This window comes from Heterocephalus glaber, unplaced genomic scaffold (assembly GCF_053883595.1).
Source record: "Heterocephalus glaber isolate CG9 unplaced genomic scaffold, H.glaber_assembly_v1.0 deba00000943, whole genome shotgun sequence".
Taxonomy (NCBI): Eukaryota; Metazoa; Chordata; class Mammalia; order Rodentia; family Bathyergidae; genus Heterocephalus; species Heterocephalus glaber.
In genome coordinates, this window is record NW_028258175.1 from 678,470 (window position 1) to 693,330 (window position 14,861).

The 14,861-nt window shown below is 40.2% G+C and overlaps 2 pseudogenes; both read left to right on the forward strand.

Annotated features, from left to right (window-relative positions):
- Positions 1-3,083: 3,083 nt before the first annotated feature.
- LOC147828612 (PEST proteolytic signal-containing nuclear protein pseudogene) lies at positions 3,084-13,992 on the forward strand (annotated as a pseudogene).
- Positions 11,941-14,486, forward strand: LOC147828613 (ubiquitin carboxyl-terminal hydrolase 1 pseudogene; annotated as a pseudogene).
- Positions 14,487-14,861: the final 375 nt, after the last annotated feature.

Consider the following 14,861-nt stretch of genomic DNA (forward strand, 5'->3'; position numbering starts at 1 on the left):
ACACATTCACAGTGAGGCCCTAATTTGTATGTCTTGCTACCAGGCAGCTGTGATTTGAATTTGATTGTCCTGCTGGCTTGAACCACCCATGGTACATGCATGAATGTCCCATTAGGTGGCTTGTACCACTGACTGATAAAAGCGATTAGATCCATTTGTACTATCAGCAGTCTTTTTACTAATAAAACTAAAAGTCTATAAATGGACCAAATTAGTTGTTTGAATTTGAATAATTACTGCCCAAATATAAATATCATTCATACCAATTAAAATATTACAATAATCTAACACTCCAATGGGAAAAAATTTTACAAAACTGAAATACCCTTAAAATTGAAAAATGTAGCCAGGCATGGTGGCACACACCTATAATCCCAGCACTCAGGAGGCAAAGGCAGGAAAACTGCCATGAGTTCGAGGCCAGCCTGGGCCACATAGTGAGACCCTGACTCAAAGAGAAGAAAAAAAGGAAAATGTACAGGCCATAACATATATATATATATATAACTTACAAATAAATATTCCAAACAAATATGAGAAGAACCACCAAGGAACAACAAGGAATAAAAACAGAAAAGTTTACCACTGAGCTTAATAATCTAGCCATGAAATAACAATGACTTTTTATTTTAGCATCTTATGTTAAGGAAAACATGCCAGGTGTAGTAGTGCACACCTATAATCCTAGTACTTAAGAGGCTGATGGGCTGGGGATGTAGCTCAGTGGCAACACACCTGCCTCGCAAACACAAGGTCCTGAGTTCAATCCCTCCAGTGGGGGGGGGGCAGGATCCCCAGTGAGTTCAAGCCAGCCTGGACGACGTAGTGAGACCCTGTCTCAAAAAAGAAGCAAGGGGCCCATGGATTTAGCTCAGTGGTTCCACTGCCTGCCTTGCAAGGACAAGGACCCAAGTTTGATCCCTGGTACCAAAAAGAAAAAAAAAAAAAGAAGCAAGGGCCGGGATTTAGCTCAGTGGTGCTGCCACCTGCCTTGAAAGCGCAAGGTCCTGAGTTCAATCCCTGGTACCAAAAAAAAGAGGAAAATATTAAAATAGCATGAAATACAACTAATTTGTAAGATTTGCATGTTAAATTTAGAGAATTAACTATAGCTAAACTATTAACCCATGAAGAAATGCCACAGGCACAAATTACTCAAAAAACTATACACTTTATAGAAGCTAATTTAGGATCAGCAAGAAACACATGCCAGGGGCCAGGGATTTAGCTCAGTGGTTCTGCCGCCTGCCTTGAAAGGGCAAGGTCCCGAGTTCGATCCCCGGTACCAAAAAAAAAAAAAAGAAAGAAAAGAAACACATGCAAGCAATGTAGAAAATGTTACAGAAAATTATATGAAAAAATTGGTGCTGCTGTGGCCACAAAAAGAGCCAAACATGATACAACGTTTTGCACAATCTGCATAAACCAGCCACCTCTATATATAAAGTATTTTTAATTCACTAATATAAATGTAATGAAATAAATTTCATTGCAGTAATTTTGATGCATATGAATAGTACTTATTTTTATATCTGGGTGCTAATTATTCCAATTCAAGCAACTAACTAGAGTTAGTCCATTAATAGATTTTTGTTAGTTTTATAAGTAAAAAGGCCAATAAAAAGGGATTAGATGCATTTGTGCCACCAGCAGTTCAGGCCGGAGGGAACATGTTGTGTTAGGTATTGCGTCCCAGTGACGGGGCATCTGGATCTGGCAGACACCTAGGTTTTTCCCAGCTTCTCCTTCCCACTCTCCTTTTCACATACACAATTCTAGCCACACTACAAGGTTGATCAGAAGATACAGAGAGAGCCGGTGTGGTGTCATGTGCCTGTGAGTCCAATGCTCAGGAGGCTGAGTCAGGAGGATTGCTGTGAGTCTGAGGCCAGCCTGTGATATACAGAGTTCAAGGCCAGCCATCTCAGAAAAACAAAAAAGGAAAAAAAAAGATATGGTAAATGTTTTAATTTTTCAAAACTTATTATAGTGAAAGACACATTACACAGGACAATGCAATAAGTGTATTTGGAGCAAGAGAGAATTTTTAATATTTTGAAGGGGGTTAGTGGCAATGTGTCTTTTATTATAAACTTTTAAAACATTGCCTATATTTCTTGATAACCCCACAATGATCAAGCACTTATAGCAACTTCTGTCACATAGTAACATTATGCTGTGTTCTAACCCACTGCATGGTGGTACCTCGGTTCACAGACCTAATTCTTCCCACGATTCCGGTCGAGGAGGAGAACCAAATCAAATGCAATGGTTAGCTTCAACGTTGACCTTATAGGGAAATTTGATTTGGTTCTCGTCCAGTGCAGTTTGCAACCAGAATCGTAGAAAGAATTAAGTTCATGAGCTGAACTGTACTTGTCCATCTAGAACTGTGCAATTTCTGGCTCTCCCTCAAAGTCAAAATGACCATAAAAGGTAAACGCTTTAAATTAACTTAGCAATCGAGCCATTAGCAACAGTACAACTAAAGACACACAAAAGAGGACTTCAGAGCTGCTTTACAAAGTTATCGAGAATGACAGGATAAGTATGTTTGAAGCAAGGGAGGATATTTTGAGAAGAATTTATAGGAATGTGTCTTTTACTGTAATAAAAAAATTGAAATAGTAATTTAAACATTCACTGTATTTTTGATCATACATTATGTGCTTACTCTGTGGTCACATCCAGTCCCACGCACTTGGCACACATGCTGATCCCTGAGCTCTGGACAACCTAAAATGTCCTTTCTGTCCCACCAGGTCCAAGTCCATGCCTTCCTCTGGCTCCAGTGCCCCTCACCCCAGCCTACTTTCACACAGGACTCAGACCCATTAAAAAGAGCCATCTTTCCAACCTCCACACAAGTTCCTACCTTACATATGAAAGGAAATTAACTGGTAGTTTCTGTGTCTTTCTAGTGTCTAACAGCTTTTTAAAAAACCTCACAGGAGGGCCGGGGATTTAGCTCAGTGGTGCCATCGACTGCCTTGAAAGGGCAAGGTCCCGAGTTTGATCCCCGGTATCAAAAAAACAAAACCAAACAAACTCACAGGAACTTAATGGTTATGAGATGGAACCACAAGTTAACATTTCGTTGTACAGCAGGTATCCTCCAAGAGCAGCTAAAAAAACCAGGGCAGGGCTGGGGACTTAGCTCAGTGATTCCGCCACCTGCTTCCCAAGTGCAAGGTCCAGAGTTCGATCCCCAGGGCAGTCCTGAAACAGCACATTTAATAGGAGCTTTTATTTCCTCTGGAGAAAGGGTGTGGTGGATTGACTAATGGTCAACTTATAATGCCCAGCTGAGAATCCGTGTGGTCTGGACATGGAAGACCCACAGAGGATTGCTGCCAATGCCCTAAAAAGAGAACTGCAGGGGAAGATCGGGGCTGTTGATTTTCTAGCAGAAGCCTGCTGCGGGTGGTTTTCCTGACCCAAACTTGGCTGTTCTCCTCGGAGGAGGAGCTCAGGTCCTCGCTGTCACTGGGAATGGCTGCTGCTCTCCTCAAGGGAGCTCTGATCTTCACCGTGAGCATCACTGGCCTCAATGTAGAGGCCTCAGCCTGGTGGCACAAGTCCTTCATCTCACCAGCCTGTTTTCTGGCTTCCACCACTGGCCTTTGGGCCTTCCAGGTGCAGATCCTCAATATGGACGAGTGTGAGACACTGCCATGGGCTCTAGACCACTGGCCGGACTTGTGGAGGACAATGCCTTGTGGAGGACTCTAGGTCTCTTGCTGAACTTGTGTGGGACATTGCTGTGGGATCCAGGCCCTTGGCTGGATTCTTTGGGCCTCTAGTGTGTGGCTAATCTATTGCTCTCCTTCATATTTGACTTTTTGAGTACATATCATAAAATAATCCTATAAATTATGTGTCCTATATTAAATGTATTCCCTTGCCAAAACCCCGACTACAACAAAGGGAGTTCAGTTCTATCAGAAGTCTCCTTGGATTTTTGGCACAGAACAGTCCTTAAGGAACAGGCATAGCAGCAGCACTCGTACAATCCCAGCATCAGGAGGCCTGAGAATTTCAGGCCAGCCTGGGCTAGTGAGACCTTGTCTCAAAAAATGAAAAAAATTATTCTTAAGAGCAAAGCTATACAAAGTATAAAAATTCAAATCCAAAAACATAAAATTTTCAAATCCCAGCCCCACCTTTCACTAGCTAGAAGACAGTTGGTGCCTTATAGGACTCCAACTAGCCATGATCAAAAAAAATCTACACCTACACATAAAATCTACACCTAGACATATAATAGTCAAGATCCCGGAAACCCAACAGAAGAACAAAATACTACAAGCAGTTAAGAGAAGAAAACAAATCACATTCAAAGGAAAGCCCATCAGAATCACAGCAGACTTCTCAACACAAACCCTCAAGTCAAGGAGAGCCTGGAGTGAAGTATTTCAAGCTCTAAAAGAAAACAATTTCCAACCTAGATTGATGTATCCTGAAAAACTATTTTTCAAAATTGATGGGGAAATAAGATATTTCCATGACAAAGAACACCTGAGAAACTTCATGAATACCAAACCAACACTCCAAACCATTCTACACAATATCCTAGAAAAAGACAATGAAGGTCACAACTCCATGAGGCCCAACAGAGCAAAGACATCAGGTAAGGCAAGAAACCAAAGGGAGGGCCAGGGATTTAGCTCAGTGGTTCCGCCGCCTGCCTCGCAAGCACAAGGTCCCAAGTTCGATCCCTGGTACCAAAAAAAAAAGAAATTAAAGGGAGAGGGGGGAAAAATAAAAAATAAAAGAGCCAACAACAGTAAAATATCATGACAAGGATAAGTCAGTACATATCAGTTATAACCATCAATGTTAATGGCCTCAATTCACCAATCAAAAGAAATAGACTGGCAGAATGGATTAAGAAGCAAAATCCAACAATATGCTGTATACAAGAAACACACCTAACTCAAAAGGAAATTCATAGACTGAAAGAAAAGGATAGAAAACAGTTCCCCACGTGACAGGAACCCAGAAGAAAGCAGCGGTAGCAATCTTATTTGCAGACAAAGTAGATTCCAAACCAAACTAATTAAGAGAGACAAAGAAGGACACTACATCCTTGTGAAGGGAACAGTCCAAGAGGAAGAGATGACAATCATAAATATCTATCCACCAAATACGAATGCCCCCAACTATACAAAACAAATATTAATGGACATGAAAAACCAAATAAGCACCTAATACAATTGTAGTGGGGGACCTCAATACCCCGCTGTCACAAACAGACAGATCATCTAGACAAAAAAGCAACAATGAAATACTACAAACGAACCAAACTTTTGAACAAATGGACTTAATACATATCCTACAGAGTGTTCCACCCCACAAAATCAGAATACACATTCTTTTTTTTTTTGGTACCAGGGATCAAACTCGGGACCTTGCGCTTGCGAGGCAGGCAGCGAAACCACTGAGCTAAATCCCCAGCCCGAATACACATTCTTTTTGGCTGAACACGGGTTGTTCTCCAAAACAGACCACATGCTCATAGCTCATAGGACATGTCTAAGTAAATGAAAAGGAACTGAAGTTACCCCCTGTATATTATCAGACCATAGTGCAATTAAATTGGAGATCAATAGCATAAGAAACCACAAGAACCCCACAAACATGGAAATTGAGTAACACTCTCCTGAACAACCAATGGGTCACAGAGGAAATTAAAGAAGAAATTAGACAGTTTTTACAATTAAATGATAATGCCAGCACAACATACAGGAATCTATGGGACACAATGAAAGCAGTTCTACGAGGGAATTCAGTGAATTCCCATTCAGTGAATGCCCATACTAGAAAAATAGGGTGAGCTCAAATAAACAACCTAATGCTGAACCTCAAGCTCCTAGAAAAAGATAAGCAAGACAAACCCAAAGCTCATACAAAGAAGGAAATTATAAAGATCTGAGCAGAGGCTGGGGATTTAGCTCAGTGGTTCTGCTGTCTGCCTCGCAAGCGGAAGGACCAGAGTTCAATCCCCGGTACAAAAGAAAAAAAAGATCAGAGCATAAATCAATGCAATGGAGACTAAGAGAATGATACAAAAAATCAACGACTTGAAGAGTTGGTTTTTCAAAAGAATAAATAATATCGATAAACCCTTAGCCAACATTATCCAAAAAACAAAAGAAAAGGCTCAAATCCATGCAATTAGGAACGAAAAAGGTGAAGTCACAATACGTCCAGCAGAAATCCAGAGGACCATCAATACCTACTTCAAGAACCTGTACTCTAATAAAATAGAAAACACAGAAGAAATGGACAGATTCCTAGATACAGGGCCAGGGATTTAGCTCAGTGGTTCCGCCACCTGACTCGCAAGCGCAAGGTCCCAAGTTCGAACCCAGATACCAAAAAAAAAAAAAAAAATTTACCAACAAAGAAAACCCCAGGTCATGATGGCTTCACTGCTGAATTCTACAAGACATTTAGAGAACTATTGTCACTGCTCTTTAAACTCTTCAGTGAAATTGAAAGAAAAGCAATACCTCCAAATTCATTTCTGGAAGCAAGTGTTACTTTGATTCCAAAAGCAGAGAACAATCCAACCAAAAAAGAGAACTACAGGCCAATGTCCCTAATGAACACAGATGCAAAAATCCTCACGATACTGGAAAACAGAATACAGAGGGTCATCAAGAATATCATACACCCTGACCAAGTCAGATTTATCCCGGGGATGCAAGGATGGTTCAACATATGTAAATCAATAATTGTAATACACTATATTAACAGAGTCAAGGACAAAAACCATACGATCATCTCAATAGATGCAGAAAAGACATTCGACAAAATCCAACACCCATTCATGATAAAAAACAGAAAATTGGAATAGAAGGTCTTTATCTCAATTTGATTAAGGCTATCTATGAAAAACCAACAGCCAACATCATACTAAATGGTCAAAAACTGAAAGCTTTCACACAAAAATCAGAAACAACACAATGATGTCCACTATCACCACTCCTGTTCAATGTAGTTCTGGAAACATTAGCCACAGCCATTAGAAAAGAAAGAAATAAAAGGAATAAAGATAGGAAAGGAAGAAGTTAAACTGTCATTATTTGCTGATGACATGATACTCTACATAGAAGACCCCAAAAAACTCCACCAAAAGACTTCTAGACTTAATTGACAGATTCAGTAGAGTTAGCTGGATACAAGGTCAATACTCAAAAATGAATAGCCTTCTTATACACAAATAACAGACTCACTGAGAGAGAAATTAGAGAAACAATTACTTTCACAATAGCATCCAAAAAAAGAAGTATCCAGGAATCAATCTAATGAAGGAAGCAAAAGTCTGCTACATTGAAAACTATAGCACTCTGAAGAAGGAGATCGAAGAGGATATAAGAAAATGGAAAGACATCCCCTGTTCCTAGGTAGGAAGAACCAATATAGTGAAAATAGCCATACTTCCAAAACTGCTATACAGATTCAATGCAATCCCAATTGAAATCCCAACAGTATATTTCACAGAACTAGAGAAAACAATCCAAAAATTCATTTGGAACCAGAAGAGACCTAGAATAGCAAAAGCAATTCTAGGCAACACAGACATAGCAGGGCGTATCACAATCCCCAACTTGAAACTATACTACAAAGCTACTGTGATAAAAACAGCATGGGGGCCGGGGATGTAGCTCAGCAGTTCAGCCGCCTGCCTTGCAAGCACAAGGACCTGAGTTCGATCCCCAGTACCAAAAAAAAAAAAAAACAGCATGGTACTGGCAAAGAAACAGACCTGAGGATCAGTGGAATAGATTAGAAGATCCAGAAACAACTCCAGCCACGTCATCTTTGACAAAGGAGCCAACCATCCTCACTGGAGCCTCTTTAATAAATGGTGTTGGAAAAACTGGATTTCAACCTGCCAAAGATTAAAACTAGACCCCTATTTTTCACCATGCATTAAACTAAAATCGAAGTGGATTAAAGATATAAATATTAAAACAGAAACGCAACTTGCTGGAAGATAAGTTAGATAGAACTCTTGAAGACATTGGCATAGGAGAAGACTTTATGATCAAAACCTCAGTAGCACGGGAACTAGCACAAAGAATCAACGACTGGGTTCTCATCTTATTAAAAAGCTTCTACACTGCAAGAGAAACCACCAACAGAGCTAAGAAACAACCTACAATGTGGGAAAATTTTTTTATCAGCTGTTCTTCAAACAAAGGACTACTATCTAGAATATATAAAGAACTTTTAAAAAATCAAATATAAAATATATAAATATAAAGACCCAACTCAAAAATGGGCATCTGAAATGAACAGACATTTCTCAAAGAAGTAAAAACAGCAAATGAGCATATGAAAAAATGTTCAACATCACTGCTCATTCGAGAGATGCAGATGAAAACAACACTGAGATTCCACCTCACCCCAGAAAGAATGGCTGCTATCAAGAAATCAACCAATAACAAATGCTGGCAGGGGTGTGCGGAGAAAGGAACCCTTCTCCATTGTTGGTGGGAGTGCAGACTGGTGCAACCACTGTGGAAATCAGTATGGAGATTCCTCAAAGAGCTAGGGCTAGTGCTCCCATTTGACCCAGCTATTCCCCTGCTGGGTATCTTCCCCCAAAGAAGTAAAAGAATCAGGGTGGACAGAAAGGCAGGAGAGGAGAAGCCTGAGAAGCCTGAGAAGCCAAAGCCAGCTGGAGGTGCCAGAGGACCTGAAGAAGAAGCAGAAAAACCTGTGAAAACTAAGACTGTTTCTTACAGTATTGGAGGAGAAAGTTCCAGTCCCAGCGCTGAGAAGCAATCAGCTGAAGAAGAAGCTGCAGACCTCCCCACAAGCCTACAAAGATCTCCAAGTTTGGATTTGCCATAGGTAGTCAGACAACAAAGAAAGCATCAGCTATGTCCATCAAACTTGGATCAAGTAAGCCTAAAGAAGCTGTTCCAACTCCCGCTCCAAAAACCCTTTCAGTAGCAGCAGCTTTTAATGAAGATGAAGATAATGAACCAGAGGAAATGCCTCCAGCAGCAAAGATGAGGATGAAGAATACTGGAAGGGATACACCAATGTCAGCCGGACCAAACTCTTTCAATAAAGGAAAGCATGGGTTTTCTGATAACCAGAAGCTATGGGAACGAAATATAAAATCTCATCTTGGAAATGTCCATGATCAAGACAATTAAATGATGTGTTTTGAATTGGGGTGTGGGGTGGGTGTAAAGTTAAAAGGAACAGTTTCCTTTTTTAAAATGGTATAAGACTATCTTTGGAGCCGCTTTTTTTCTTTTTCATTTTTTTTTAAGATTGAGTGGTACACTAATAAGTGAGAGTTTGAAATTAGAGGTAATTTATGTTTTATATACAGATTTCAAGACATTTGCTAATTCTTTTTCTTTTTTTTTTAAGATTGAGTGGTACACTAATAAGTGAGAGTTTGAAATTAGAGGTAATTTATGTTTTATATACAGATTTCAAGACATTTGCTAATTTTGTAGTTTCATGTGATTAGTTCCCAAAGGTTACAGATAATAAAGAAATCAGAAGGGCCGGGGATTTAGCTCAGTGGTTTCGGCGCCTGCTGCACAAGCGCAAGGACCAGAGTTTGATCCCTGGTACCAAAAAAAAAAAAGAAAAGAAATCAGAAATGGTGCCCTTTTAAGAATTGCATATTTTTTTAGACACATGTATTAGCTCATTAAGAGGGAAGCAAAAAATAACTGTCTATAAAACTGTCAGCAGTTACCCTAAATTAACTCCCTCATTACCTAAACTGACTGAACAACCTTACAGAGAAAGGGGGAGTACTGTATTGAAAGGAAAATGTTGCTGGACTATTGCCTGAAAGTAAATTTAGATAAAATTAAAATAGTTTTTTTCCTTATGGGCATTCGTTTTGTCATATTATTAGGTATTGTATTGTTATTAGTGGATACAGATGCCTAGCTCTTTTACTAAAAAATAATTTTTTAAAAAATTTCTGTGTGAAGTATCATGTTTGAAATGGCCCATTTCACTTTAATGGTCTTGTCTACCCTCATTAGTCTTCAAAGAACACCCATTTGCTACCACAGTAAATCAGTATTTTGGGGTTTGTTTGTTTTTTTGTAAATCAGTATTTTGAATGTGCTTCTCTTGGTTTTTGTTTATTTATTAGCTAATTCTTGTAAGCATTTCCACCAGAACTTGAGGCAAATCATAAGGAAGCTCTTTCTCTTAAAATAAAAAGTACCACCAAAAATTTAAATATACATACTGTTTAAGTATTTGGCTGGTTTTTATGTTTTAAAAGGTGTAAATACCAAAAAAAAAATTTAACACTGTAGAAGATGGAAGACAATGAGATGCATTTTCTGTAACTTTGTCTACACATTTACATTGCTAAATTGTTAAATCCAATTTGAATTGAACTCACTACAGGATTTCTTATTAGAACAATTATATGGTTTATTTTAAGTGTATACATACTGCCCAGTGGCCTGGGCATATTGTAGGTACTGAAAATGAAAGAAAATGCATCTTCAAACACATTTTATAGAATTGTTCATCACATATACCGTTAGATTTGTGTACTGTAGGGTGTTTTGTTTTGTATTTTTGTATTGTATATGGACTTTTTTAAAGTGACAGTTAAACACACCTTTGAAAGCATACACAGACAAAAGAAAAATGATACAGTGATTTCCTCCAGAATGCCTACAGTGTTAAATTTGGAGGCAGCTTCAGACTATTTTATTGATGGTAGTTACTTGCTGATCTTTTTTAATAGTAACTCCAGAGAAGAAACCTGCACATACGCCTAATAAGTTGTTCTTTTACATTAAAGTTTAGATTAAGCCCCAAATAAAACAAGGGAAATGTGTATAGAACTAATTAGTTCTTACATGATTTAATTATACCAAGATACATGAATTTAACTTTAATTTTATGTAGGGAAACTTCATTTTTGTCCATTCTACTGTTTGTTAAAATAACATCCCTCTACATACTCTTTTCTTGACCCAAATGAAATACTAATCTAAGGTCAAGATGAGGAGAGATATGACTGAGATGAATGTCTTTACTAAAATAACCAATAAATTTTGTCAAACTCAAAATAAAGAGAAAGAATTAATAGAATCATACCACAGTGATATATGTGCACCCATGTTCATAGCGGCACAGTTTGTAATAGCTAAAGCTTGGAAGCAGCCCAAGTGCCCATCAGCTGGAGACTGGATAAAGATGTGGGGTTTTTTATAAAATGGAGTACTACTCAGCCATAAAGAATGAGAAACTAGAGAAATTTATAGCTAAGTGGATGCATATTGAGGCCAAACTCTTAAGTGAAATAAATAGGACACACGTGTGTAAATACTGAATAGTTTCTCTGGTGTGAGAAACTGAGAGTGTAAATAAGGATCAAAAGGTATAACTGATAATGTGAAATAGGGAAGTAAAGGTCTAAAGAGGTAGGGGAAGTGGGAGGGGTAGGGGAAGGAAAAGAAGGGAAAGGAAAAATATGAGAAAAGGAAAAAATGGAATCAATGTAAATAGAGAGGAGTGGAGGGGGTGAAGGGAGAGCAGGGGAGTGGGGAAAAATAAGAAGCAAGATTCATCATGTACAGGTGCAAGTTCCCAGTGATGAGTGTAACTGCACTGCACACCTAAAATACACCAAAAATCTTAACAGAAAAAAAAGACAGTCGGTGCCTCAGCATTCCCCCTGCAGAGTGGGAATAACAGGACATGGTGGGTCAGCTGCAGCAACTGGCCCGTGACAAGCGCATCTGAAGCGTTCTCTCCCCAGCAAGCTCCTGTTCCTGACTCTCCGACACCTTCGAATAGCCCCTGAGCACCAGTGCTAAAGCAATCTGCACTGTCTTCCTGCACCCAGCACCGTGGCCCGTGCTGCTACTCCCAGTCCTGCTGGTATTTTAGTGCTTTAGGGGCCTGGCCCCAGCGTAGATGGACGGTCCTCGCTATCTCCAGCACCTTGGAACTGAAGAAACACCCTGGAAGATAAGGGTCAAGCACGTCATGCAGGGATACCCTGCCAAGATCCAGACCTGGCTTTCAGAGACATTCAACGAAGTGAGGGAGCAACTCATTTTGTATGGTGCCACTGTCCTACACACCTAGCCGGCTGTCCCAGTCCCGCTGAAGCCAAACAGAAGTCTCCCATATCCCAGCCCTATCCACAGGCTCCCCCTCCATGGCCCAGCTCACCAACAAAAAAGTCACAGAGGAGTAAACAGCATCTGAAAACATACAAATTTCTTGCTGAAGTCTTCCATTCAAGCTTCATTAAGACTCAGAACTAGCCAGGCCCAGTGGTACATGCTGGTCATCCCAGCACTCGGGAGGGTGAGGCAGGCAGACCCAAAGTTCGAACCTACCTTGGGCAACTGAGCAACTTACCAGGACCCGGTCTCAAAATCAAACCTTAAAGGGGGAGCGGGCAGTGGGTGAAGTTCAGCATGAAGATCCTGGGTTCAGACCTAAGTACCACAAGACAAACTCCCAACCCTCCAAAACACACACACACACACACACACACACACACACACACACACACAAGCAGAACAAGCTGAGCAGAAGCTAGTATTGGCTATACAATGCTAATTACAAAAACCATGCGACAGTTTTCTGTTTTCTTACCTCCTAAGTAACACTATTTATATAGAAAGTTTTGTACAAAATTCCCCTTCAGGGAGGAAGGGTGAGAACAAGCGAAAATGGAGCCTCTACCACACCCCATGGCATCACTACCTCAGAGCACCTGTTAACGCAAATTACAGAGCCAGAATCCACTCACAAGATCAGTGAGTCATGTTTACACACGCCTGCCATGCTTTCGACTTACACATACACATGCACTTATCTACAAATACACATACATACACATGTGGCTCTGGCCTACAGGATAATATACAGCATAGCATTTATACGTACGGACAATTTTAAAATCCCTAACCAAAAAATCCAAAATGCTTTTCTTGGGGGGGGTATACCGGGGATCAAACTCAGGACCTTGCACTTGCCAGGCAGGCACAGCGCCACTGAGCTGCACCAGTAGGCAAAATGCTTTCTAAGCACTATCATGACAAGTGGGAATTTTTACACCTGACTTGCCCAAACAGGCACACTAACCTACTTAAAATCACGTTCAGATTGAGGAGGATCTTCTCGACAGCCTGCCTCTGGCCCTCAACTTGTGTATCCCCCTCTCCCATCCATACATCTTTTTTTATGAACTTGCTTTGAACTTTTTAATGAACTTAGCGCTGCTAAGATACAGATTTTCGTAAAAACCCTTAAGAGGAAGACTGTCATCCTGAAGGCTGAACAGTCAGACACTACAGAAAATGCAGGGCGGGCTGTGGCAGGCGCTGCCCGGGCCGAGCGGCTGCCTGTGCATGTTGGCCGGCCATGACCAGATAAGACTGCTGATTATAATCGCCCTCTATAAATTCTTGTCGATTCCTTGGGATTTGTAAAGAAAATGCCCAGTGTCACACCTAGTGAAAGTAATGGGCCTTCAAGAGGTAGTCCATCTAAGAGAAACAGACTTTCCTTGAAGTTTTTTCAGAAAAAGGAAACTAAGAAAGCCTTAGATTTTACAGACTCTCAAGAAAATGAAGAAAAAGCTTCTGAATAAGAGGATCAGGAAGTGACCAACTTGTTCCTGCAGCACAGTCCTCACCTATGAACTGAGAAGAGAAGAAACTTGCTGCCGTTCATGGGACTAAATTCTCTTGGCAATACTTGTTATCTTAATAGTATACGTCAGGTATTATATTTTTGTCCTGCTTTTAAACCTGGATTGAAGCATTTATTTAATATCACTTCAAAGAAAAAAGAGGCACTAAAGGATGAAGCCGATCAAAAAGACAAGAGAGGGCCGGAGATTTAGCTCAGTGGCTCTGCAGCCTGCCCTGCAAGCGCAAGGACCCGAGTTTGATCCCCAGTACCAAAATAAAAAAATAATAATAATAAATTGGTTAGTCTGCAAAAAAGCAACCCAGCATTCTTTCTAAATTCTGCAATCTGGGAAAACTAACAGCAAACCAAGGATCCAAAGGACAGTCTAAAGAAAGCGAGTCTGATCTTGAAGAGGACTTAAGGAAGTACAAAACTTGGACTTGAATCTCCAGCAAACATCAAACCTACAGATGTTAATGAAGTTAAGCCCATAAACAAAGGTGCAGAGCAAATTGGTTTGGTTTTTTTTTGCAAATTGGTTTTGAACTGGAAAAATTATTTCAAGGTTAGCTGGTATTGAGGACTCGTTACTTGGAATGGAAGTCTGACAGAAAGAAGAGACGATTTCCAGGACAACAGTGTACCAGTACAAGATGAGCTTTCCAAAGTAGAAGAGAGTTCTGAAATTTCTCCAGAGCCAAAAGTAGAAATGAAGATCTTGAGATGGGGAATTTCAGTTTGCTTTGGCGGAGAGGACTATAGAAGATAAATATTTCTGTGAAAATTGCCATCATGGTCCAGGGATTTAGCTCAGTGGTTCCGCCGTCTGCCTCGCAAGCAGAAGGACCCGAATTTGATCCCCGGTACCAAAAAAAAAAAAAGGAAGAAATTGCCATCATTACACTGAAGCTGAACAAAGTCGTCTTGCTTGACAAAATGCCTGAACTTAAAACCATTCATTTGAAGTGCTTTGAGGCTAGCAGCTTGGAGTTTGTTACGGTGCTGGACTTTCCAAGATCAACACTCCCTTACTGACACCTGCGTTGTCACTAGAAGAATGGAGCACAAGGCCAACCAATGACAGCTATGGATGATTTGCAGTTGAAACGCACAGTGGCATTACAATTAGCAGACAGCATTATTACACTGCTCCTGTCAAAGTCACCAACCTCAACAGCTTAGAA